Below are 27,920 nucleotides of genomic sequence, written 5' to 3' on the forward strand. Positions count from 1 at the left end.
ACAAGATGTTTACCAAAATCAGTTCCAAATAGATAGTGTTGTTCCCAATAACTCATTATTAAATTTGCGTACATGGGGGCACATGGTGCCCCCATGGCCACGCCATTTACTTGTTGGTAATAACTGCCTTCAAAATATATATAATTATTATTGAGTACTATTTCCATCAAGTTTATAAGAACATTAATTTGATCTTGTTCATAAAGATGTGTTTCGAACAATTGTTCTTCTAGCCATAAAAGGCCTATATCATGAGGTATGGTGGTAAATAAATTCACAACATCTATTGTCAAAAAGCTATATTCATTTTTCATAACTACTTTGTTAAGTCTACTCAAAAAATCCCATGAGTCCTTTGTTATATAAGTATAACATTTCATACTTTCCTTGAAAAAATGATCCAAATATTGACTTATGTTGCATGTTACACTTCTATTTCCATCTACTATGGGTCGAAATTCCAAGTTATCAAGGCCTTTATGTATTTTTGGTATTCCGAAGATACCACTGATGACTGGATGTTCATTTATTAAAAATTCATGTTCTTTTTCAGTAATACTCCCCTGATATAACATGTCATCTAACATACCTTCTATTCTTTTATAGGCTATATGTACTTGGTTCTTACTTATTTCTACATATGTGTTATTTAATAACATGTTAGTCATATATGAACTATAATCATTATAGTCCAGTATGACTATGCCATTGCCTTTATCAGGCCTCATAATTCTTAATTTTGGATCATTTTTGATGTCTTTAAGTAAATTCCCTTCTGGTTTGGTAATATTGAAATGTTTATTTTGCTTATATTTCTTGTAAAATTTCCTTACATCATATTCACTTCTTCTTTCAAAATACAAAATTTCCTCATTCATGGGAGGATTGAATAAACTAGGTTTTGTAAACATCTTGTCTTGTACACTTTGACATTCGATTTTGTTATTAAAGTATGCTTTTAAATTAAGTTTCCGTGAAAACAATTTCAAATCTAATATAGATTCTACCATATTACCTTTTTTACATGGGACATAGTTAAACCCTTTGGAAAATAAGTCAGCATATTCTACTGTAATGCTCTGTGAAGAATAATTATATACTTTAAAATCTTGCTTTGTATTCATTATTATATGTGGATTGCTTAGAAAAAATTTTTTACTATAATCTAAAACAATATCTATATTCGATGGTTCTTCTACATTTATAATATTTGATTGTGTACTATTATCATCTCCATAAGTATAATGGTCTGGATTGCAATCTATATGAAAATTAACTACATTATTATAGTTCGTTGCATATTCACATATGGACTTATTTATACTTATTGTATTCACATTATTCATACCATTACCAACCCTGTCTTCACTATATTGGTATATACTTAGATCGAGTAATACATCATCATTCATGTTATACTCATTCCTATGATACATTTCTATCGTGAAATTATCATTATTATGCATTTCATGAATACCAATATTGTCATGTGTTGCATGGACTACAGGAATTAATACATTAGAAGAAGTCGTCAAAGAATTATGAATGTATGCACACTCATCTTCGAAAAAATTGTTCTGAAAATCTTGTTGGGACTTACCCAGTACTTTGTCATGAAAGTCCAGATCATACATTGGTAAAAAATCAATGAGTCCCTGTGCATTGACCGACTCAATGTTTGCTTCCGCCTCACCAGCAAACCTAGTCGTTACATTCTCCGTTTCTTCCCTGCTGTAAGTCCCAAAAAAGTCTGTTTCGGTCTGGCACCTGTTTTATGAAACTCTTGTGGGATTATAACATCATTTTGGTTCTTCAATCTGTCCGAACGCCTGACGCCTTCTTCTATACTCTCTACACCCTCATTGCCGATGTTGTCATCATCTCCCTCGTATGGTGGGTTGACGTCATCAATAGTCGCCGAGATTTGCTGATGTTGGTTACCATGGTGTTGATTTGTGGAACCACCCGATTTAGGATATGCTTGCTGTTGTGCATATCTGTGAATATCTCGTTGAATTTTGTGATTTTTCTTCTGGAAAATTGTATTGCAACAAAATGTGACATCTGATATAATGTGCGTGTATTGGTCATACGCATGCTCAAAGAGGAGATCTTTAGAAATATTCAAATTTAACTCTTCAAGTTGGATTAGTAATTCTTCAATTTTGATATCATTATACTTCACCATGATTTCCATCAACCGGATGCCACAATTATCAAATAAAGCATGTAAGTCTTTTAACATGTTGACATTTTGTTCACAGCCGCTTGGATACCTCCAAAGCCGTAAACCTTTGGGAATAATACCCAATTCTATGTTCCGTGACAGATAACTGTTTTCTAGTTGTGTCCGTTTTAATTTAAACAATTTTTTCTCAAATGTCCGCAACATATCTTGCATTGGTTTTGATTCATGTGTGACTGTTACTGTTGAAGTTTGTTTGATATGTCCACTCTGAAAACTATAGGCATTTGTTTTCCAGCTAGTCACATCTATAACAGTTTTTTCTTTGCTATTGTTATCAAAGTTACCTTGCAATGTTGTACTAGGTGGCGTTGGTTGTGTAAGCGGGAAACCCAAACTTTCCCCTGATTGCATTGAGTTCTCTGCTTCTTTTGTAAGTAATTTCTGTATAAGAACCGAATGTTCTTGTAAAGTTTCACTTATCTGCTGTAACATACTCCCGACATCCACCGAACCACTCTCGCTCGCCATATAACTAATAACCAAAAACTTAACTATAACTTGTTGGAATTGAAGCAAGGTGTAGTCGATGCCAATGAGGAGATGAAACAAATGCAAATCTGAGAAAAAAGATACTTGTTTTCCAACCAACAAAGCGATAAGCATACAATTCTGCAATAGTATCTTCTTTATTGACCTAGGTTTCGTCCTTACGAACTTCTTCAGAATACTATTACTGTTTCTACTCAACCACTTTATACATTGCCAAATATTGAATAATTGCTTAATTGACATCTTGATTTCCCTCCAAAAAATTTTTTAAAAAGGAAATGACTTTAAGATTCACTGCATATCTATACGTAGCATATACATTCCTAACTCTTCAATATAAACTTTAATAAAATTTATCATTTGTCACTTAAAAACTACTAATAAAATATATAATTATTTACTTATACATAACTAAAGAATATTTAAAAAATGCTAACCATTATATATACATATATGAAACTTCGATCCTCTAACAAACTACTAATTCAGACTAGCAAAATTAATAACACAGCCGGTGATTCTCTCTTTACAAACTCTGTAAGTAGATCCTGGAACACTCTTCCAGCTGATATTACCTTACTTTCCACCTTAGGTCAGTTTAAAACTAGACTCAAACAACATTTGTCACTTAACTGGCTATGTCAGTGTATCAAGCCTGGCGAACTCTCTCTAGAATGTGTAAAAATCTGTTAACCAGTTTACTGTGTAATTTAATTTAATCCTGACCTGAGCTCAGGATGAACTGTAACCTGTGGAACTTGTTTAACTTGCTTACTTATGTAATCTTTGTAAATTGTCTGTTTGTAATATGTAATGCTGGTATTATGTAATGCTGTATCTTTTCTCCCCGGGCTTCCGCTGAAAATGGACATGCATCTAGTCGGACTATCCCGGTCAACAAATGTAAAAAAAAAATAAAATAAAAAAAAAAAAGAGCCATCCAGGAAGTCCCTGCAGACCAAATTGGATCCAGAACTTACTCAAGGTTGTTTTTAGTTTAAAAAAAAACAGGGGACTGGAAACCAATCTTGGATCTGAGCAAGCTAAACCATTCGGTAAAAAAGACAAAGTTCCGGATGGCGACACTGCAGTCCATTCTTCTCTTCTTGGGTCAGGACAATTGGATTTGGTCCATAGTTTTCCAGGATGCATACTACCATATAAAAATGGACAGCCAATCCAGGAGATTCCTACGCTTCCGGCTGGGAGCCAGTCATTATCAGTTCAGGGCCCTTTGGTCTCACCACAGTCCCCAGGGTGTTTACCAAGTGTATGTCAGTGGTCACGGCTCACCTGAGGTGTCTAGGATTCCATGTGTTTCCATATCTAGACAACTGGCTCCTCACTGCTACCACTGAGCATCAACTAATCAAGGCACAGGACTACACAGTTCAAACTTGTTCCCAGTTAGGCATCACAATAAACTATGAAAAATCTGCCTTGTTGCCTTACAAGTAATGGGCTCAATGGCTGCAGCTATTGTGCTAGTTCCTTTAGCACGCTTCCACTTGCGGATTCTACAGTGGCTTTTTTTTGCCCAGTGGTCTTTCCAGGAATTGCCAGTGTCACACATGATCTTGATCACGGAATCTTGCAAAAAGGATTACTATGGTGGCTGGTCTCCCTCCAGGTGACTCTGGGCAGACCCTTTCTAGATCCACATCCGGTAGCCGCAGTGACCACAGACGCTTCCCAGATGGGGGGAATTACCTGGGACAGACTGTCCATGGAACGTGGCAACCTCACAAGTACCATTTGCACATCAGTGTTCTAGTGATGAGAGCGGTGCTTCTGGTGTTGCAAGCACTTCAAGACTCTCTACCTACAGGGACCGTTGCAATCCTGACAGACAATATGTCAGTGGTATGGTACATCAACAAGCAGGGTGGAACCAGATCTTACCCCTTGCGTCAGGAGGCACTTCGAGTATGGCAATGGGCAATGTCTTCCCAACGTTTTCTGATTGTAATGCACATTTCTGGAAAATCCAGCATGATAGTGGATGGACTCAGCAGGGCTATCCTCATGCCTCACGAGTGGTCCCTGAAGAAGAAGTTGCAGACTTGATTTTCCACAAATGGGGCCAGCCATGCTGCAGTCTTTTTGCCATTCCCCTAAACAACAAATGCAGCAGCTACTGCACCCTAGTTCCTCCTCTGGGACAGTCACCCAGGGATGCACTTGTTCACGATTGGCCTCCAGGACTACTATATCCTTTTCCACTCTTCCCTCTCATTCCAAAGGTACTTCAGAAAGCAAAATCGTTGGGTTGCAAACTCATTCTCATTGCTCCTTACTGGCCTCGTCAGATATGGTTTCCGTTTCTTCGCCATCACCTTCAACTGGAGCCTTGGATACTGGACCCATTTCCGGACCTCCTGATGCATCAGTCAGGCAGACTTCATCCATCCCTTTAAACTCTCAAGCTGACTGCTTGGTTACTCAACTTCCGGTCTTAGCCAGGCTCCCAAACATTTCCCCTGCTGTATAACACATCCTAGTGTCCTCCCACAAGCCCACTACTAGGAGGAGTTACACTAGCAAATGGAAGAGGTTCTCTTACTGGGCCAGAAGTAATAACATTAATCCCTTTATGGCTCCTGTTCACAATATTCTTGACTTTCTAGCTGAAACCTTCGAAAAAGGGGCAGCCGTAGTTACTATTCGGCTCCAACTGGCTGCCATCTCCAATTTTCACGTAGGAGACTTGGGTTCTAACATTATATGTCATAAGTTGTGCAGAGCAGTTTTACGAGGTACAACACTTTTACAGCCCCCGGTAAGAGAACCTCCCGCCCCCTAGGACCTAAACTTGGTTTTAGCTTCAATGGTTCTGCCCCCTTTTGAACCAGCAGCATCTTGCCCCTTGTTTCTATCTTTTAAAACCCTCGTCTTGGTTGCTATAAGCTCAGCTAGATGGATGTCTGGATTACTTGCTTTGTCTATTCGCCAGCCATGTCTCACTTTTCACAAAGATAGAGGCTCTCTAAGGACCAATCCTTCCTTCTTGCCAAAGGTTTGTTCTGAGTATAACGTAAATCAGTCCATTGAGCTTCCTGTGTTCTTCCCAAATTATGGCAACAAGGCAGCGTATAGATTACACCAATTGGATGTTAATAGACAATTACTTTTTTATTTACACAAAACCAAAGACTTCAGAAAATCAGACCAATTGTTCATATCCTTTGCTGTCAATAAGCAAGGTTATCCAGTTTCTAAAGTGACTTTATCAAAATGCTATCAGACACAATCACTTATTCATATGGTTTGGGTAAAAAGATGCTTCCAGAAAAACCCAGAGGATATTCAGCCAGGGCCTTAGCCACCTCTGTTGCCTTCCAAGCTAAATTGCCCTTAGATTCAATCTGTGCAGCAGCGACATGGGCAAAGCCTCATACCTTTATCTCTCATTACAAAGTGGATGTGGTCTCCCGGAATAGGGCATCCTTTGGTTCCATGGTCCTGAAGAGTTTGTTCCAGTGAGCCACCTGAGAACCAGGTGCTGGGGACATGGTCCCAACCAGCAAGAATGTAGGCAAGATGGGACAACATAACATAAAGAAGTTATGTACCTACCATAACGTTCCATGTTTGTTGTCCTTCATCTCACCTTCCTTCTTGCATCCCCCCTTTCCCCTTCCTGGAGGTTCAAGAGGAGTTCTTTATTGGTTACACTGGCTGAGTTTCCTGCTGACATACCAGGTTGGTTAACCATACATTGTCCTTTCTTCCTTCCTTCCTACCTTGGTGTAAGAGCTTAGTGAAAAAATTGATCTGAAGTAGGGACTTCATTTGTCAGCAACCTGTGGGTCTTGGATCCGATATCGGATCCAAGCCGGCAACTTGTTTCATAGCTAATGGATCCGAGCTCCTAGCTCCTCCCTTCACCCATAATCCCCTGCCAACCCTCCATGACCCCAGATCTAGTTTGCCACGCTTGTGGATGGCTGGATTCCTTTGAGCTCTAGCGAAATCATCGGTTAAGTGTGTTTTTAGTCAACTTTTCTCTACAGTTAAATTTAAAAAAAGTGTGTAAGAGTCAGGTTCCCTGTAATTTTTATTTTTTTTATTCGCTGGTCGTTAGTGAGTGTGTGTGTGTGTTTGTGTTTTTGGGGCCTGTGTGTTTGTGTAGCACTCCTTTTTCTTCAAAGTATGGCTGAGGCCCCAAAAGCCATTTTTTTCTAAATGTACCGAGTGTGGCCATAAGCTTTCCCCGGCTGATGACCACACTCTGTGCGTTCGGTGCCTTGGGGTTGAACACCTCACCTCAGGCTGTACCATTTGTGCAGCGTTCAACCCCAGGGCACTGAAAGAGTGGAGGTCGAAGCTGGTCCTGGTGGGACTTTTGCCCCCGGACTCTACTCTGGCCTCCGCTGCTCCCGTGGCACTACCACAGGCTGTGGTCATTGCCGCTCCTGCCCCCCCTTCCTCCAGCCGGGATTCAAACTCCCACTAAAGCGCCGGAGGACAGGGAGGCTAGGAGAGAGAAACGGAGGGAGAAGCACCACAAACGGCGGGCCGAGGCCTCCACTTTGGCCCCGCCAGCTAAGCGGGCTTCTCCCTCCACTGCTTCTAGGTCTCCTCCTCCACAGCTCCGATCTCCTTGCTTCTCCCCAGGGCCCGAGGAGGAGGAGGCCCGATCTCCATCGAGGTCATCGAGGCGGCATTTCAGGCCTGCCTCGGTGGCCTCGTCGAGATCAACTTTCAGCATGTCAGATGCAGACTTGGACCGGATGATGCGAAGATTCATCCAGGCCCAGCTGCAGATGGGAGTGCTCTTGCCTCCCCCTCCCCCTTCGGGGGGGAGCTCGACACCCTTTTTCACTCCAATTGCTCCTTCTCCGACCCGCCACCCAGGTTCGGAGCGTTCGGAGCCGAGCAGCGTCGGAGCCTGGGGTGGGTCGGCGCCGACAGTACTTGTTACTTCGGATCTGACCCTGCCCTCGAGTCTGTCGGATCCGACCTCTCGGAGCCGTGGCCCGAGCTTCGGATCCGAGGGATTCAGTGTGCCTTCGGCTCCATCCAGGTCGGAGCGCACTGGTCCTTCGGATCCGATGGTCTCGGCACCGGCTCCGATCCCTTCATCGGATCCGAGTGGGAGCCGGCTCTCGGAGCCCAGGGAGAGCGGTTCCTCCTCGGCCTTCGATGTAGTGGAGAGGGCTCTGTCGTGAGCATCCAGACCCCTGGCCCTTGTCTCGGCTCCACCCTGCACTCCCTCTCTGCTGGGCCAGGCTTCCATCACCCGGCCTCAGGGACAGCCTGCTTCAAGGTCCCAGGTTGTTCCATTGGAACAGGTTGTTGCTGGCGGGACCTCCTCGGACAGCCCCCCCGAGGAAGTGCCTCACAAGCACAAGTGCAAGAGGAGGCACGTGGACTCCCCTGAGTCCTTAACTGAGGACACGGACTTGGATGAAGGGGAAGGCTCCCCAAGATCACCCCCTGAGGATGTCACCTTTGGAGATATCATGGAGATGCTGAGGATCAGAGGTGGGTGGTCTGCCCCCAAGGCTTCCTCTGACGAGTCCGTGTTTCTGGAGGCATTCGAAGCAGGCCCGTCTACCTCTTGGGTGTCCCCTCCGGCCGACACCTTGGTGGACCTTATTACCACCAGGGCGTGGAAGGACTCGGACACTGTGGAGCCAATCCCCAAATGCCCGGACAGGATACTAAGCCCCCCGCAGACCGGTCACACTGGAGCAAGGGTCCCCCCGTAGATGCCGTGTTGACGGCGGCAGCCACGAAGAGGGAACTAGCTCAGGAGAGCCCCAAATGCCCGGACAGGATACTAAGCCCCCCGCAGACCGGTCACACTGGAGCAAGGGTCCCCCCGTAGATGCCGTGTTGACGGCGGCAGCCACGAAGAGGGAACTAGCTCAGGAGAGCCCCTCAGTCCATCAACCGAGCAAGGAGTCCCGCTCGATGGACCGCTTAGGGAAGTGAGTTCTTAGTTCAGCGACCTTTTCGGTAAGGTCTCTGAACTATATGGCACATGTCATCAGGATGCAGCGGGATCTTATCAAAGAATACGCTGCCTCCCCCCCTGAGTCCATGTCGGCGGAGGACAAACAATTGTACTCCACCTGAATGGCCACTCTGAGATCTATTTCAAATACCTCTATGCGGCTATTGTCCCACGCCACCGAGGGAGCCGCTAGAGCTAGGGGAGTGGGCCTAGTCATGAGACGTCAGGCCTGGCTCCGTCATTGTGACTTTGCGGAGCCCTTTAAAGTGTCCTTTGCGAATGCCCCTTTCGATGGTTCTGCCCTGTTTGGCAAAACGGTTCGCAAGACACTTGTCCAGAGCGAGAAGGACGGGAAGACGTTGTCTGCCGTCGGAGTCCGCTTTTCTGCTCCCCAGCGGTCCTTTTCGAAGAACCAAAAGTGTCAGAAGAAGATGTGGTTCCGGAAATCACAACATTCCCAACCCGCTCTGGACAACCAGTCCTTCCGTGGCAGAGGAGGACAGGGAGGACACCGCCCCAGGGGCAGAGGGGCTCCGAGGAACTTTGGGTCCAGAGAACCTTTCTCTGACTGGCCCACGCAGCAGCCCTGAAGGGTTACCCGACTGCTCCACTCTGGAGGCAGTCGGGGGCGCTTCTCGGAGCATCTAGCGGCATGGGAGTCCATCACGACAGACCGCTGGGTGCTTCGAATTATATCTGGAGGATACAAAATCCCATTACTTCATGTCCCCAAATTCAAGAACCTCCCCGATGTACCACCCGATCAGGGGGAGGCTGCAGCCGCAGAGATTCAGCAGCTGCTAAGAAAAAGAGCCATCCAGCCCGTCCCCCAAGACCAGCTCGGATTAGGGTTCTACTCCAGGTTCTTTTTGGTGCCAAAAAAGACAGGGGACTTGAGACCGATTCTAGACCTGTCCCATTTGAACCTGTTGGTAGCCAAGGAAAAATTCCGAATGGTCACTCTTCAATCTATTCTTCCCCTTCTAAGGGAGAATGATTGGATGTGCTCTATAGACTTCAAGGATGCGTACTACCACATTCTAATGGACAGACGATCCAGGAGGTTCCTCCGCTTCCGGCTGGGAGCCAGTTCCTCCGCTTCTGGCTGGGAGCCAGTCACTACCAGTTCTGGTTCCTTCCCTTTGGCCTCACCACAGCCCCCCAGGGTGTTCACCAAGGTATTAGCAGTGATTGCGGCCCCCCTGAGACTCCAGGGAATACAGGTCTTTCCATACCTAGACGACTGGCTTCTGACCGCCCCAACAAGGCATCTACTTTGCTCAGCCAGAGATTTCTTTCTCCACCTAGCCCCCCAGTTAGGCATTACCATCAATGCCGACAAATCCTTTCTGGCCCCGACACAAGTCATAGAATTCATAGGAGCCAGAATAGACACCAGAGATCTACGAGCCTTCCTGACGTCGGAACGACTACGGAATTTGCAACTTCATGTGCGGGCCATCCTCCAATCAGAAACTCCACCGGCGGAATTGGTCCTGAGGGCGCTGGGCTGCATGGCGGCAGCGATAACGCTCCTTCCATGCGCCCGCCTGAACATGCGGGTACTGCAGTGGACCCTTCTAGTACAATGGTCCTTTCTGTCCTTTCCTCTCCATCACCCCATCGCTATCAGCAATGCTTGCAGGAGGGCTCTATTATGGTGGCTCCATGCTCCGGATCTCCATACGGGCCGACCCTTCTGCACCTCTCCCCCTCTCGCCACAGTGACCATGGACGCCTCCCGCCTCAGGTGGGGGGCATTATTCAGGCAGGGCCATCCAAGGCACGTGGAACGATACAGAGACCTCCCTGCATATCAACGTTCTGGAGATGAGAGCGGTGCTTTACGCATTGCAAGCACTTCAGAATCTCCTCCCCGTAGGAACGATTGCAATTCAGTCGGACAACATGTCGGTTGTCTGGTACATCAACAAACAGGGGGGAACCAGGTCTTACCCTGTATGCCGTGAAGCCATGAGAGTGTGGGAATGGGTGATTTCCACCAACCGCTTTCTGATTGCAGCGCACATTCCGGGGCAGACCAACATCCTAGCAGACAATCTCAGCCGCACCCTTCTTACCCCCTTACGAGTGGTCTCTCAACCTATTAGTAGCGAAGCAGATATTCGCAATATGGGGGCAACCCTGCTGCGATCTTTTTGCTTCTCCCTCAAACACCAAATGCGGCAATTTCTTCGCTCTGATTCCCCCTCCAGGGGAAACCCCAAGAGACGCTCTGGTGCATGCTTGGCCACCAGGTCTACTTTATGCCTGTCCTCCTCTACCCCTGATGCTGCAGCACTTACAGAGAGCCTCGCGGTTGGGGAGCAGGATGATCCTCATTGCCCCATTCTAGCCTCAGCAAATTTGGTTCCCTTACCTGTGGTCTCACCTAGTGAATCCCCCTTGGATTCCGGATCCCAGTCCGGATATAATCTCCCATCCGTCGGGCTTACCAACCCCAAATCTGGACAATCTGAAGCTGACGACTTGGTTGCTTCAGTTCCACTCCTAGTTAGGACTCCCGGTATCTCTTCACCAGTCAAAGCCATCCTCGTGGCAGCGCATAAACCTTCCACCAGGAAAGTGTACAGCAGTAAATGGAAATGTTTCTCTGTCTGGGCGGAGAATCATAATCTAGATCCCTTTACGGCTCCTCTTCCATCCATATTAGACTTCCTAACCGAACTTTTTCAGGAAGGCGCTAGTTGCTCAACTGTCAAAGTGCAATTGGCTGCCATCTCCCATTACCATGTGGGATATGACACAGGGCCCTTGATGTCGGCCAAATTGTGTAAAACCTTTCTCAAGGGCACCTTTTTGCTTAGACCCCCTATAAAAGAAGCCGTACCCCCTTGGGATCTTTCACTAGTTCTTCAAGCCCTGACTGCTCCACCATTTGAACCTGCTGCTTCAGTGGATCTCAAATACTTGTCCTGGAAAACAGCATTCCTTGTAGCCATTACTTCAGTGAAGAGTTTCGGAGCTTCAAGCTCTTTCTGTGAAACCTCCTTACTTGATCTTTCATCTGGACAGAGTGTACCTCAGGACCAGTCCCTCCTTCCTTCCCAAAATAGTATCAGAAACCAATATAAATCAATCCATAAATCTACCGGTCTTCTTTCCTAAATATCAGAATAAAGGAGAGTACAAACTGCATTCATTAGATGTTCATAGGCAGCTGCGTTTTTATACTCATAGAACAGCTGGTCACAGGCAATCCGACCAGCTGTTCATTTCCTTTGCCAAATTTAATTTAGGGAAAGCAGTATCAAAAATCTCCCTGTCACGCTGGATTTCCCAATGTATCCTGTTAGCGTACCAAGCTTCTGGGAGACCCGCACCTGAAGGAGTTCGCGCACATTCCACTCGTTCCATCTCTACTTCTGCGGCCTTCAAATCTAGAGTTCCATTGGATGATATTTGTTCAGCAGCCACTTGGGCCTCATCTCATACCTTTATTAACCACTACAAACTAAACCAGTAAAAGCTCTCGAGCTATTGTATATTGGTCCGAGCCCAACCAGCAAGAAGGAAGGCGAGATGAAGGACAACAAACATGGAACGTTGTGGTAGGTACATAACTTCTTTTTTTCAACTGTCGACTGTACATTGAAAAAAAATGTGCAGTCTGAGTATTACATTAGTATGTAAATTTCAGGAAAGTGGTGGTTTTAGCTATGCAAGTCAAAAATTACTCTACTTCTGACTGGCTGCCAGTCCAAATCAGAAACATGTCATCCAGAAACCTAGCATATAGTGACCAAAAGTGGGAGTATGTTGTATCTATAATATAATGTTTCTCCCAAGTGAGCATGACTAGGTTTGCAGAAATGGGGGCACAAGCTGCCCCCACTGCAACACCACTGGCATGGCTGTAATAGTCACCTTCAAAAAATAAAAAAAATATTGCAATGCACTAGATCCATTAACTCTAAGAATGTAATTTCTCTTGTATTCAGCAACTTGTGTTCCAACAATGCCTCTTCAAAAAACTGCAACCCAGTACTGTGGGGGATACATGAAAATAAATCAATAACATTGAATGTTAAGAAACTATATTGTTCATTCCAAAGTTCTGGACTGAATATTGCTAAAAAAAATCCCATGAATCACATAGGATGTGAGCATGGTAACTAAGTAAAGATTTTAATTTCTATCAATGTAAACCGCTAGGGGGTAGGTCTTAGATCCCTGAACATCTGAGATTAGACTGTAAGGTGGCTCTACTACATCCTTGTGCATCTTTGGGATTCCAGAGGCTGCTGGAATTAAGGGATCTTTATTGTACAAAAAAAATGTAAGATTATGGTGAAGTAGTTACTTGGTGCAAGGCATCTTCCCAAAAAAACAGATCAGTATTTCTATAAGCTGTATTTATTTCATTCTTGAGGCCACCAAGTAGTGTGTGTCATATTGTAACATTTTAAAAATCTTACTGACATAGTCAATTTGACTAGCAATCATTACACCCCCGCCTTTGTCCGGTTTCATGACCCTTATAGATTTGTCACTAGTTAGTTTATTCGTTTATTTATTGCATTTGATAACCGGGAAAGTCTGCTGGGCCTAGGTGAGCCCATTTTCAATAGAGGCCCAGGGAGAAAAGCTCCACATAACATTAATAGTACATACAAGAAAAACGCAATAAACAGTGTATATACAAGTATATGCATATCTAACAAAGCCCATTCTTCACAAGTCATGTTAAAGAAACCTCTTCTTTTGTCACTGTAAAGGGAATATAAATTCTGTTCACAGGCTTTCTCAAAGGTATTCAAAGTCTTGTATACCAGCAGTTTGAAAACCTTTCTTTCTCAGAGTGTCCTCTGAAAGATAATTTTCTTTCTTTTTGTTAAGAAAAGAAAGATTTGATTTCATTGTAAATAATTTTAAATATAAAGTAGCATCTATAATATTACCTCTTTACTTCAGAACAAATTTGAACCCTTTCTCAAATAATTTCAAGTATGTAGCATCCGTAGTCAAATCACTGTAGCTAAATATGGGAAAACTATTGCTAATGAAAACCTTACCATCGTACTTTACTTCAACATCACTGTCGTCATTGTAGACTACCTGTTCTATGTTTTTCTTCTTGTATAACCCTGTCCTCCGAGATTCCTTCTGCCTCTCAGTGTCTTGACTTGTGTTTGAAAATTCAACTGACCCCTTTCTCTCTGATTTTTGATCCTTTCCAGTCTCCTGGGCAGGGGGGGTGATCCCAGGATCATGTTCCAAAAGAGTCTATAACATCAGAACAGTATTCTAAGTTGTCATGATTAGTATTAGCATAGGGCAAGTGCTCAGGGAATGCACAGTCCGACTAACAAATGTCCTCATGGATATCTTCAATAACTCTCTGAGTCAGCAAATTGTTCCGAAATGCTTCATGGACACGAAAGTCATTCCATTACCAAATAAGTCTCCACCATCTTGCCTGAATGACAACTGCCCTGTACCCCTCACCTCCACAGTGATGAAGTGCTTTGAAAGGATGGTCAAGGACACTATAACATCTGGGCTGCCTCCTTATCTTGACCCTCTGTAGTTTGTTCACTGAGCAAACCGCTCTATGGCAGATGTAATCTCTCTCTCTCTAGCACTCCATCTGTTCCTGGAACACCTTGAGAATAAAAACACCTACATGACAGTACTATTCATCAACTTCAGCTCTGGTTTTAACATGGTCATCCCTCTTCATCTGGTAATAAAGCTACTCCAAGTAGGCGTCAACACTCCACTTTGTATTCTTGACTTTCTCACAGACAGACCTCAGAAAGTGTGCGCAGGAAATAACTCCTCAGATAGCATCATTCTTAACACTGGAGTCCCACAAGGATGTGTACTAAGTCTCTTGCTCTTCCCTCTGTTAACACACGATTGTACAGCCAGGTACAATGCAAAGCACATCATCAAGTTTGTTGATGATACAACAGTGGTGGGCCTCATTAGTAACAATGATGAAACAGCGTATAGAGATGAGGTGGAACAATTGATTACCTGGTGTGGAAATAACTTAGCACTCAATGTAAACAAGACAAAAGAGATAATTGTGGACTACAGGAAAAATTGCAAGGGACATTCTCCCCTCACCATCAATGGGGAAACAGTGGAAAGAGTGAGAAGCACAAAGTTTCTGGGAGTGACATTGATGAGGACTTGTCTTAGGACACCAATACAAATGCCATAGTCAAGAAAGTGCACCAGAGATTGAACTTTTTGAGAAGGCTAAGGATAGTGAATCTCCCATCGACAGTTCTCACTACCTTCTACAGAGGTGCTATAGAAAGCATCCTGATGAACAACCTCATAGAATGGTATGGAAGTTGCTCTACCTCTGAGCGCATATCCCTCCAGAGAGTGTTAAAGACAGCAGAGAGGATCATCAAGACTACTTTATCATCCATCCATGACTTGTACTTATCAGGGTCAGAGGAATAAAAAGACTGCACTCACCCTGCTTACAGACTGTTCCTGCATCTATCATCTGGAAAACGCTTCCAAAGCCTACTGTGCAAAACTTCGAGATCCAGAAACAGCTTCTTCTCTAATGTCATCAGGCTGTTGAACTCTAGTAATAACTACGCTCTGTGATCGCCATCTGGGTCAGTAGAAACTGTAGTAGCTTGTCTCATATTGTGCTTTAACCTGGTTACCAGTCTCATCTAATACTTAATGCAATATTCACCATGTCTGTAACTTATAGGCCATCTAGGGCAGTTGCAATGCAGTAAAATATCTCTTCTTTCAGTGCAATACATGACACAAATTCGTAAATTAACTATAAGGTCCATAGTGCAATACTCTAATGTTCACAGTGCAATACTTAAATGTCTCTTTCTGTGCAAGGATCCGTGCAATATCTTAACCAAGTACCTATGCAATACTAAGTCTCATGTGAAAAGTTAATTAAGTAAGTCTAATTATGTGCAGTATTAGTCTGTCTGCCTGCATGTCCATAATGTAATAGCTCGGTATTATGTGTGTAAATGTCTGTGAAAATAGTGTATATGTTGTTTGCACATTGAGTCTGGAGACATGGAATTTCATTCAGTTTTTGCACTTGTATGATTTCTGAATGACAAGAAAGTTTACTTTGACTTTGACATTTGACTTTGAATGGTTACCCACCCTATCAGTTAAAAGATATGCTTTACCTTCACTATAGTCTCTACTGTCCCTTAACAATTTATTTTCCTTTTTCCAAACCACATTTGAGGCACAGTCATTAATAAATTTAAATACATTATCCTATCTATTTTAATACTCATGAAGCAATAAACCATTAGTAATAACATTGTTCAACTTAGACAATTAATTAAGGTCTCAAAACATGTGATGCTAGATTTGATTATGAACTTTGTTAGTTCAATTCATAGTTTCATAGTAGTTTCATAGTATAGTACTAGGCTATCTGCCCTGGGGCATTTGTAAGCCTAGCCATAGTGATGTGGCTTTTGCCACCCCATGAAATGGTACAAAAAATATACAGAATAAATTTAGAATACTGTGCCTCTGTCTAGTAGTGACACAGTGAAGGTCCCCTTATATAATAGAATTATTTTACTGTGCCTCTGTCTAGCAGTGACACAGATGTGACCCCTGGGGTAAACTTATGATCTCCCATCCACTCATCAAGATTTCTCTTGAAGAGAGTCAGTGAGGGGCTCTGCCTAATACGAACTGGGATCTTGTTCCAAAGCATGGGAAGCCTCTGGGTTATGAATCTATCCCTCCAGCATGTCCTATTCATACTTGTGCCAAGGTTTAAGTCTTTAGCTCTCGTGGTCCTCATGGATTTCGATTTTTTGAGGTGGAGCATGTCCATCAGATCCTGATTGGACATGGCCTTGTACGTCAGGCAGAGATCACCTCTGAGCAGGCGGTATGCTACTGAATAGAGCTGGAGTTTCTTTAATCTGGCAGAATAAGACATATGTTGGAGACCCTTGATCCTCTTGGTGAGGTACTTTTGTGGTCTCTCCAGCTGTTGCAAATGCCGGGTGAGGTACATACCAAATGGGGCATTGTACTCAATCATGGGTCTGATGGGGGAGGAGTATAGGGGTACAATGACATCCTTGGATCTGGATGTGAATCCCTTCATGATGAGGTGTGCAAGGTAGAATGTTTTTCTAACCACTTTGGCAACATGGGTGTCAAATGAGAGGTCGCTGTCGACTTGGGTCCCTAGGTCTCTCATTACTTTTTCTGTACTCAGTGGGTTGCTATCTATGTGATAATTTGTGGGTACTTTGTTTTTCCCAAAGGGGGTGACTATACATTTTTTGGCATTTAGGTTAAGGCCGTGACTCCGACACCAGTTGTCCATTTCTGTGAGGCCTTTTTGTAGGATGTATGTGTCCGCTGGTATATCGACTATGGCGCCTAGTTTGCAGTCATCTGTGAACTTTGTCAGCCACAGCCCTCCCATGTTTGCTTTAACATCTGAGAAATAAATGCCAAACAAGAGGGGTCCCAGGACAGATCCCTGTGGCACACCACTTGTGACTGGCTTTGAGTCTGACATTGCTCCAGCGATTTTAACTTTATGGGTTCTGTCCTTTAGCCAGTTTGCAACCCATCTAGTGACATAAGGGTTTACGTTTAAGCTGTTGAGCTTATCTATGATGCCTGAGTGGGGTATTGTGTCGAAGGCCTTAGCCAAGTCCAGGTAGGCTGTATGGACTGCTTTGCCCTCATCGATGGCTCTAGTGACTGTTTCGAAAAAGTTAACCAGGTTCAAAAGGCAGGATCTGCCCTTTACAAAGCCAAACTGGGTGGGGTCAAGTGTCTGTAGGTCCCCTGTGTCTCTTGTTTATGAGTTCCATAATGATTCTTTCCATAGCTTTGCAGACCAGACTGGTTAAGCTTATGGGGCGGTAGTTTCCAGGGTCTGTAGAGGCACCCCCTTTGTGGAGTGGGACCACTGTTGCTGTACGCCAGTGTTCAGGTACATATCCCGAAGTAAGGCTAAGGTTAAATAGCATTTTTATGTGTGGGTTTAGCTCCTCTTGGAGTTCACGTAACACGCAACCTGGGATACCGTCAGGTCCCATTGATGCTGTGTTTTTAGCTTTGTTTAGGGCGGTTCTCACTTGGACATCTGAGATGACAGGGAGTTTACATTCAGCTGGGATAAGTATTTCTTCTTTTGGGGGTGAGGGAGGGGAGAAATTTGCAATGAACCTGTCAGCCAGAATGTTGGCAATATCTGTGGGTTCAGTGTATTTTTTGTTGTTGTGAACCAACTCTGAGCATATCTGAGGGTTTCCGCCCAGATTTCTAACATAGCTGAAGAAGGCTTTGTGGTTATCTTTAGTGTCCTTAGCGATTTGTCTCTCAAAGTTGGCCTTGGATGTTTTTATGAGAGAACGTAGTTTTCTGCTAATGTTGATCAGAGATGTCTTCCCTTCATGGGATTTTGCTCTGACGTGCAGTAGCTTCCTTCTTTTGTTATACAATTTGTTAATGGCTCAGGTCCACCAGACAGGACGCTTCCCTTTGGTGGAGAGGGACTTGGATTTATTTGGGATTGCATAATCCATGCATTCTTGGAGATGTCCATAGAAAGCATTTGTGAAGGATTCGGCATTGTGGGATGTGGTATCCACTGGCACAGTGGGCTTAAAGTATACCATTTCAGTCTTAAGAAGAGTGAAGTCTGCTTTTGAGAAGTTTTTCACTATGGTCTTTTGTGCTGGGGGTGGAGGTGGGATATGTATATCCAGGGTGATTAGTTTGTGGTCAGATCTCACTAGTGAGGGTATACTTCGGTGTGGAGCATTTTGTCCCCATGTTTGTGATGATCAGGTCTAGTATATTATCTCCCCTAGTGGGAGAGGTGACTAGTTGTTCCAGTGCATTTGAATTTATGAATTCCAGGAACCTTTGGGCTAGGGTATTAGGGCTAGAATAATGTACCCAATCTATGTTTAAGTAGTTGAAGTCTCCCAGTATGATGGTATTTTGTGATACATTCATATCCTCCAATGTCTTCAGGAAGGCTGAGTGGGGTTCTTGAGATTGGGAGGGTGGTCTGTAACATGCTACCAGTTGTATAGCAGTTTTGCCTATGGTTAGTTGCACCTGTATGGTCTCTGATGCTTCATGTGTTGCTACTAACCTGGAGGTGTGGGTGTCCTTGATGAATATGGACACTCCCCCTCCCTTTGTGGTTCGGCCCGGGTTTTGAGGTCGAAAAGCATGATACGAGGTATAGCCTGGTAGCGCTGGGGTGTTCTCAGGAGCCTTGAACCAGGTTTCAGTTACTGCACAGACGTCGATGTTCTCCATGCTGAGGAGTGCATCAAGTGCCTGCATCTTGAGATTTAGACTTCTGGCATTGAGCAGGATTACCCTTAGTTTTTTCCATTTTTGTTTTCTAAGGAGGTGGGTTTGTCTTTTGAGCCTTGCCTAAAAAAGGCAGTATGGGGGTGGCAAGAGCCTTAGCCAATATCCGGAAGCCCAGTGGTGACAGGTGTAAGCCATCCCTTGCGAAGCAGCATGGCTTGTCCAACATGTCATCCCAGGCAGACAGACATTGGATCCCCTTAGAATGACACCAGTACTTGAGCCAATTATTAAAGCTGATCATCTTGTCTTTGTATTGTGGTATCATTCTTGGTGAGGGCAAGATGCTGCTCAGGGTCAGGGTCATACCAGCCTGGGCTACATAATCGGAGAGCTCCTCTATGTCTCTTTTCATGTAGTCCAGGGAGGTACGTCTCGGGTCATTCACACCAGCATGGACAATGACTTAGTCATATTTGTACTTGCTTTGGAGTGACTTTAGTGCGTGTGTTATGTGGCGGATCCTAGCTCCCGATAGACAGCTCACACTCACCCTCTCCTTGTTCAGCCTGGTCAGCGGGACATCAGTGTGTCTGACTATAGAGTCACCTATTACTAGTGTATCAGGCATGGTGTTTGGCCTTAAGGGCTGTGAATGGTTGACACACTGATTTATTGAAGTATGTGTTGCATGTGTTTTGTTTTGATTTGGTGGATTTTTGGATGTCAGCTTTGGGAGCCTCTGTTGTTTTGGAAAGTTTTTTATTAGAGCCTCCGAGTATGTCTTTGTGTTTTTATGTGTTTGGTTTGCAGTTGTGGTAGGTCTATGTGGGACTGGGATTGTTGTGTGTGTGTGGTTACCATCTCCTCCTGTCTGGTCATGCTGGCCCTGAGTTGAGAGAGTTCAGCCTCCAGTTTGGCTATATAGTTGCATCTCTCACATGTATTTGTGTTTGTTGGGAGGAGGAGAGGGTTGTCTGTGTACATGAGACAATTGTAGCATTGTCTCAAGATACCCAGATTGACCAGCTGAACTGGAGGGGACGCCAGTAATCTACCGCTCGACATGCCAGAACAGTATAACCGCGCAAAGCCGTGCAAATGCGTATTTTAAACAGTGAACTATAAAAGAGCTAGAAATGGTCCAAAACAACCAATTTCTACAGCTTCTTCTGCTGAGGTCACTTCCTACAGGGACAGGTAGGCTGCTCAAGGCTCCCCACTCCCACTGGTGAGCAAAGAAACTTCATTCTATCCAAGTAAGGTAATGGACAACACAGGAACTACACCACAGCCCAGAATACAGCAATGCCTGTAAACTGGTCTAAACTAGTCGAGGAGAGGTGGGAAAACAAGGATTATTTTTTGTTTTTTTGATAGAAACACACACAGAAAATGCAGAAACAGTGATAAATCAGTTACACAGGCTAGCACACTTTAGTGGGCAACCTCAACAGTTAAATTAAACAAACAAACAAACAAACTTTCGATCAAATTCGACTAAAATGTAACTTTAAGTGCAGATTTTAAAATAATGCAGCAAACAGTTAAAAAACAGTTCAAGCTAGTTCAGGGTAAGCTACAGAAGCTATTCCAAGTGAAAAAAAGCAAAGATACTTAAATCCAGAAAATAGTCGCTTTTCTGAGTTCCCTGCAGCTAGGACCACTCTGCAGGACCACGAGGAGCTTGTCTGTGCAGTATAGCCAGAAAAAAACGCCCAGAGGTGGATTTTAAACAGTGAACTACAAAAGAGCTAGAAATGGTCCAAAACAACCAGTTACTACAGCTTCTTGTGCTGAGGTCACTTCCTACAGGGACAGGTAGGCTGCTCAAGGCTCCCCACTCCCACTGGTGAGCAAAGAAACTTCCTTCTATCCAAGTAAGGTAATGGACAACACAGGAAGTACACCACAGCCCAGAATACAGCAATGCCTGTAAACTGGTCTAAACTAGTCGAGGAGAGGCAGGAAAACAAGGATTATGTTTTTGTTTTTTTGATAGAATTTTTTTGTTTTTTTGTTAGTGTCTTAAACATGTCTATAAGAGCAAAAAATTCCTTTGATCCTTTCGGACCCCAAACGGGAATTTGTACAGTCACAAACCTTTAGGTATACTTTACACTTTGACAATGCATATCTTAGAGAATGTGTAATCTGTAATGTTCGTAATTTTTTTTCACCAAACTTCAAACTAACCTGTTTCCCATAAGGCTGAACTGTGTGTGAGGAAAAAAATGAAATCATATTACAACCAAGTTTTAAGTTCATTTTATTAGAATCCACAATTTATTGCAAAAAAACACATAAACTGATAAAAAATTATGAGCTTTTTCATTCCTACTAAATGGGGACTTTATCAGAATACAAATTTGTTAAGTAACAAAAAACTTCAGTGACAGCTAAGGTTAGTTGCTATGCTTCCACCAGGGTTAAATGATCAATTGCACCAGTTTTAAACATGAAGGCTGCAAAATTATAATGATGAATAATTTTAAGGGTTTTTAAATATTTTATGGCACTGTATTGAATGTGTAAAAATATCTTTAATTTTCAATTTATTTTACATACTGAAGTACTTTAATGGGCTTTATTTTACATACAAGAAGTACTTTGGATTTTAATAAGTTCTGTTTTACGCATAAAAAAGTATCTTGGTATTTATAGGGTTAAAATTTCTTTGCACAGAAGATTATTAAAACTAATTAACATGTTCTACATTTAGCCAATGGTATCTGGTAGCTGTTGTACTTAAATGAAGTTTGGTTGGTGATATTTTGTATTCTGATGAAGTTCCCCATTTATTAGGGATGAAAGCACTCAATATTTTTGTCAGTGTATGTGGTTTTCGCAATAAATTATGGATTTTAACCTGGAGGACCAACAGTTTGGTGCGTTTTGATTTTTTGTTTTTATGGTTGATATTGAACTTACTGTATCTTTGTTTTATTTTATTAAATTAATTTTGTTCCATAAACCTCAGTGCAGAATCATCTCCAAACCAGGTTAGCAGCTGTTCATTGTGAGCATCCCGTCTGTTGGTCAGCTCGCCATCTGGTAGTCCGGTTTGAGGAAGAAGCTGTTTTTCTCTCTTACAAGTGTAGCATTACCTTCCAAACCTGAAATTAAAGAAGGAATGGGGAGAGAGTGTAAAGATGCAGTTGTCTGACTCACTTGTTGCATTAATCACCAGTTCTGAAGATTCACCACACTTGACTGCCAATTCTCCACACTTGACTGCCGATTTTCCTTCCTCAGGTCTGCTTAATCAGCAGTTAGAGTGAAAGTGTGGGAGGCAGATAGAGCTTTAGGAAACTGTCCAGTTCTTGAGTCTTGGGAAAGAGGCAATCCATATTGCCTAAAGAATACTGCAGCAGCAATGAATTCAAACATTTACTGTTATGGATAAGTGCAACATAGACTGTACTTTTCATCTCACCCAAACAGAGCTCTCCTAGAATGACACCAATTTAATAGCCAATTGTAGAAGCTAATTAATTTATCCTTGAAATGGTAGCTGCAGATTTACTCTGGGATTGAGTGGTATGGCTCTGTTGGACAAAAGAAGTACAGCTTAAGGGAGAAAGGGAGGGTACTGGCAAAGTGTGAATGGTCTCTGAATATGTATGAAATAAATCTGTGAATTTATGCATCATTCTTGACACAGGTGGAATACTGTTTAGTGTCAGGACATTGCATTCTTTGAAGGTGAGAGCTGAGAACTTAACAATGTCTCTGCATTTCCTCAAGGTGGAATGCGTATGATTGTTTACCACCACATGGAAAATAACAAGATGGTTATTGTATTTGGGGCAGTGCAGGAACCAAACGGCTTTAGTGACAACCCTAGCAGCAGAGAGATAACTATCTGCTTGTCCTTTGCCTGCCTGTTGAGTGCTGTGTTTGTGTGTCTTGCAGTGGAGTCATCAGTGACTGGGGCATTTCTGCAATGTGCTGCAGGCTTATAGGACTTTAAGTGCACAGGCTTGCAATACAAGTATCTCCCACTAACATTTAGTGTGAGTTTGGCTCTTATTTTGGCTTTGTGCCTGAACCAAACTAGGAAGATGTCTAGGAATCTTAAGAGGCCTAGACAAGGGTTTGTTTTACTACCTTAACATATGTTAAGAGTGGTGTTGTGGTAAAGTAGTATGTTGTGGTGCTATTTACTGACTATGGGTTGAAAGGAACGACTAGACTTTTGTTTTAGAAGCAGTAAGGGGGTTCACAGAGAGCCACGCTTCAGGGAATGCACAAAACATACCCATTTTACTAACAGGAACAAAATAAATGTCAGGACAGAATTTTTAATGCGCTTCAGCACTGTGAGCAAAGCAAACAAATCATGACAATAAAGTAAGCCTGAGGCAGTTGCTGCACTACCTCAGAAAACCAGTTGTTAGTAGACTGGCTGGGAATGAGACAAAAACCAAGGTGAAATTTTTTGGTGAGTAGTGTTTTTCGGGGTCATCTTATAATAATAACAGCTAATAAACCTAGTATTAGAGGATTTGTTACTGAATTACCAATTAACTCCACCTGAATACAGTTACCTTAAAGGTACATGTCCCAGGACCCCTACAATATTTGGAATACCAAAGATTCACAAGGGTCTTAGTGACCACCCACCCTAGACCCATTGTAGACACTAAGGCTTCCAAAACCTTTACAATTGCAAGATATATATACTATTATACAAAAGGAGTCCTGGAAGACTGTTTATACAGTTTCAAAGATTCTTGTGATTTTTTGACAAAGGTTTCCAATGAGAAATTCAAAGTAGACACGATTTTTGTAATGATAGACATCAAAGGTTGGTTTTCAGTGATACCACACACAGTAGGAATAGAATGGTTTTATTTATACTTATGCCAATATACCAACCTAGAACATGGTCAGATTCTGACCCTAAGGACTTTATTGGAAGTGGTGTTAGACAACAATTTTATCATCTTTGAACACCAACTATTCAGGCAAAAGAAGGGGGTGGCCATTTTATGCTAACATTGTACTGGCCTTTTGGGAAATTAATTATGTCATCAATTCTGAATTTGCAAAAAGTTTGACCATATATGGTTGCTTTTAGGACGACATCATTTTTTGGAATGACACACGTGAAAAAATAGACCAGTTTTTTGAATATACCACACTTTTCGGCCATGTATCCTGGAGTGAAACACCAAAGGCGGAGGTGTGTCCATATTCATTAAGGATATCCACACCTCCAGGCTTGTTGCTCAGCATAATGCATCCGAGGTTATCCAAGTGCAACTAACTCTGGACAAAACTGCAATCCAAATTGTAGCTTGCTACAGATCCCCCACCATGCCCCAGGATTCCCACTCCTCTTTTCTTGATGTTCTGGAAAATATTAGGGTTCAACCAAACACCCTAATAATGGGCGACTTCAACTACCCCACCATTAACTGGGAAAACTACTCGTGTACCAACTCCTTAGCTCAATGCTTTCTGGAATTCATAAACTCCAGTGCCCTAGATCAACTTATCCACACCCCCACCAGGGGCAACAATATCCTAGACCTAGTCATTACCAACATGAGTGACCGGTGTTCCACACCTGAAGTCAACTCCTTGATTGTCTGATCCGACCCGACCATAAGCTTATCACCCTTGATATCCACTTCCCGCCCCCACCCCCCATTAAGGAAACCACAGTAAAAAATTTCTCCAAAGCCAACTTTGTGCTTCTTAAGACAGAAGTGGTGAACTTCATGACACCCATGCAGATGGACAATACAGTTACAACTGCTGAATCCTACACAAATGCACTCTATAAGCACTTACACGAGTGCATGGATCGTGCTATCCCAAACAGAATCAAGATGCTATCCTCCAAAAAAGGAAGCCAATCTGGTGGTCTCCTGCCATAAACAAACTGTACAACAGAAGGAAGAAACTGTTACCTGCAAAAGAGAGTAAAATCCCATGAGTGGAGGAGCTTCCCTGGTCAGCCTCAGTAAGAAGCTGAAATCCCTTATAAGATCCTCCAAAGCTAGCTAGAAAAACAAAATTGCCACTAAATCCAAAGACAACCACAAAGCATTCTATAGCTATGTAAGAATCTAGATGGCAACACCCAGATCTGCCCTGAGTTACAGCACAAAGGCACGAAAATTACAGAACCAACTGATATTGCTTACATCCTGGCAGATCGGTTCAGTGCTAACTTTACCCCCTCTCACCCCCTAAAGGGCCCATTTCTATACAGGAAGAATGCAGAGTCCCTGTAATCACAACTACACAGGTAAAAGCTGCACTCTCTAAAGCCAAAAAAACAGCATGCATGGGACTGGACAACATCCCAGGCTGCGTTTTACATGAACTTCAGAACAAACTTGCTCCCCACTTAAGCACCATGTTCAATAAGAGCCTCGCATCAGGCTTTGTGCCCACTGAATGGTACACAGCAACAGTTATCCCACTCCACAAAGAGGGAGCCACCACTGATCCCGGGAACTATCGACCTATTAGCCTGATGAGCCTGGTCTGCAAGGCCATGGAACGTATCATCATGGAACTCATAAACAAAGACATTGGTAACCTCCAAACTCTGGATCCCACCCAGTTCAGGTTTGTGAAAGGCAGATCATGCCTCCTGAACCTGATCAACTTCTTTGAGGCAGTCACCAAAGCTGTGGATGAGGGTAAGGTGGTTCACACAGCCTATCTTGACTTCGCCAAGGCTTTTGACACCATCCCCCATTCTGGAATTATAGCTAAACTCACTAAACTAGGTATAAATCCCTACGTCACAAGATGGGTTGCCAACTGGCTCACTGACAGAACCCACACTGTAAAAGTTGCAGAGTCCAAATCTGACCTCAAGGCAGTGACAAGTGGAGTGCCACAGGGTTCCGTCCTGGGACCTCTCTTATTTGGTATCTGCTTCTCTGAAGTACAGGCTAACACAGAAGGCCTTTGGCTGACGAAGTTCGCAGATGACTGCAAACTAGGAGCCATAGTCAAGTCCCCAAATGATGTGGACATCCTACAGAAGGGCCTCACTAAGACTTATGTCTGGTGTCAGAGCCATGGCCTCAAGCTCAATGCCAAAAAGCTCAGTGTCATCCCCTTTGGTAAAAACTCTGTACCCATGAACTACCACATAGGCAGCAATCTGCTTAACACCGAATGCGTGATAAGAGATCTTGGGACCCAGGTGGACAGTAGTTTCGCCTTTGATAGTCACATCACCACAGTAGTCAGGAAGTCCTTCTATGTGGCACACCTCATCATAAAAGGGTTCTCATCCAGGAAAAAAGAGGTCATTGTTCCCTTCTACTCGTCACTCATTAGACCCATTATAGAGTGCAACGCCCCTTTTGGAATGTACCTCACAAGACATCTGCAGCAGCTGGAAAGGCCACAGAAGTACCCCACAAAGAGGATTACTAGCCTCAAACAAATGCCCTACACTGACCGCCTCAAAAAACTCCAGCTTTACTCCATAGCATATCGCCTACTCGGAGATGATCTCTGCCTAACATATAAAGCTATGTCAAACCCAGAGCTGTTGGACATGCTACACCTAAGGAAATCCCAATCCCTCCAAGCTACACACTCTAGGGACCTAAACCTTGTCACCACAATAAACAGGACACGCTGGAGGGATAGATTCCTGTCCCAGAGACTTCCTATACTCTGGAACAAGCTACCCATCTATGTCAAGCAAAGTTCTTCATTAGCACTCTTCAAGAAAAATCTTGATGAGTGGATGGGAAATAGGAAATACACCCTGGGGATCACTTCTGTGTCTCTGCTGGACAGTGGCACAGGAAAATAACTTTCTTGGGTGGCGTATGCTATGGTACCTTGCTGGCTAGGCTTACGTAGGCCCTTGGGCCGATAGCCTAGTCCCTACCTATGAACCTATATACACAACACCACCGACTTCTTAAAGTTTACTATGACTGTATGTGAAGAAAAGGATAACTACCTCAATGTCACTATTAGGAAAAAAACAAAACTAATACCAAATTTGAATCTACTGTCTACAGGAAACCTACTTATTCCAATATGTTACTACATTTCAGCAGCTGGCATCCCATCCATCAGAAAAAATCTTTAGTGAAAGGGCAGTGTGAACGCCTGGCACGCATGGTGTCTGAACATAGTGAATTTGATGCCTGGCACGCATGGTGTCTGAACATAGTGAATTTGAGGTTCAGTGCAACATTTTACATCAAATGCTAACTAAAAGAGGGTACCCCACCCCTTTCTGAACAATATATTCAATGAGGTAAAAGAGAAGAGGACTGGGGGTGACTGCCTACCTTTATTAGGGATGCATAGGGAACAAATGCCTACAAACAACACAACTGTTATTGATGAAAACAAAATGTGTAAGGCATTAATTTTAACATACAATAGTGATTTCACTGACATCAAGAAAGTGATATGTAAAAATTGGAGAGTCTTCGACACTGAACCAGCATATAAGAAAATAGTTGGGAAAAGCCCACTTATTGTATACAAAAAAGATATCTGTATAAAAATATGCTAGAGATAGTGATTAGCTGTGAGGAAGTGGGGATGATGAAAAAATGATGGACGTTGTACACCGTGTAAATGTATACTGGAAGGTAGTGAAGTAAGATTAGAACATTATGGTACTATCAAACTTCAAAGGAAGTTCAACTGTAACAGTAGAAGCATTGTTTACCTAGCAGCATGTCAGAAATGCATCTGTTTCTATATTGGAAAAATGAAGAATTGTCTAAAAAGCAGAATTTAGCAACATAATTATGACATTGTGAAGAAAGAAATGAACAATGCACTATCGCTGCACATTCAGAAGTTTACTGACCATTTTGTTTAATTTATTATTATGGACCAGGTGGATGGGGGGCAGAGAGGTGGGACCCACAAATGACTTCCTTGAATACAAGGAGCTTCAGTGACAATTGC

At 43.2% G+C, this 27,920-nt stretch overlaps 1 protein-coding gene across 2 annotated transcripts in view; it reads left to right on the top strand.

The window, feature by feature from the left end:
- POLB (DNA polymerase beta) overlaps window positions 1–27,920 on the top strand; it is a 3,382,694-nt gene that overhangs the window by 1,689,802 nt on the left and 1,664,972 nt on the right. The gene's annotated exons all lie outside the window — the stretch shown is intronic.

This window comes from Protopterus annectens, chromosome 9.part0 (genome assembly GCF_019279795.1).
Source record: "Protopterus annectens isolate FY-2018-M chromosome 9.part0, PAN1.0, whole genome shotgun sequence".
Classification (NCBI taxonomy): domain Eukaryota; kingdom Metazoa; phylum Chordata; order Ceratodontiformes; family Protopteridae; genus Protopterus; species Protopterus annectens.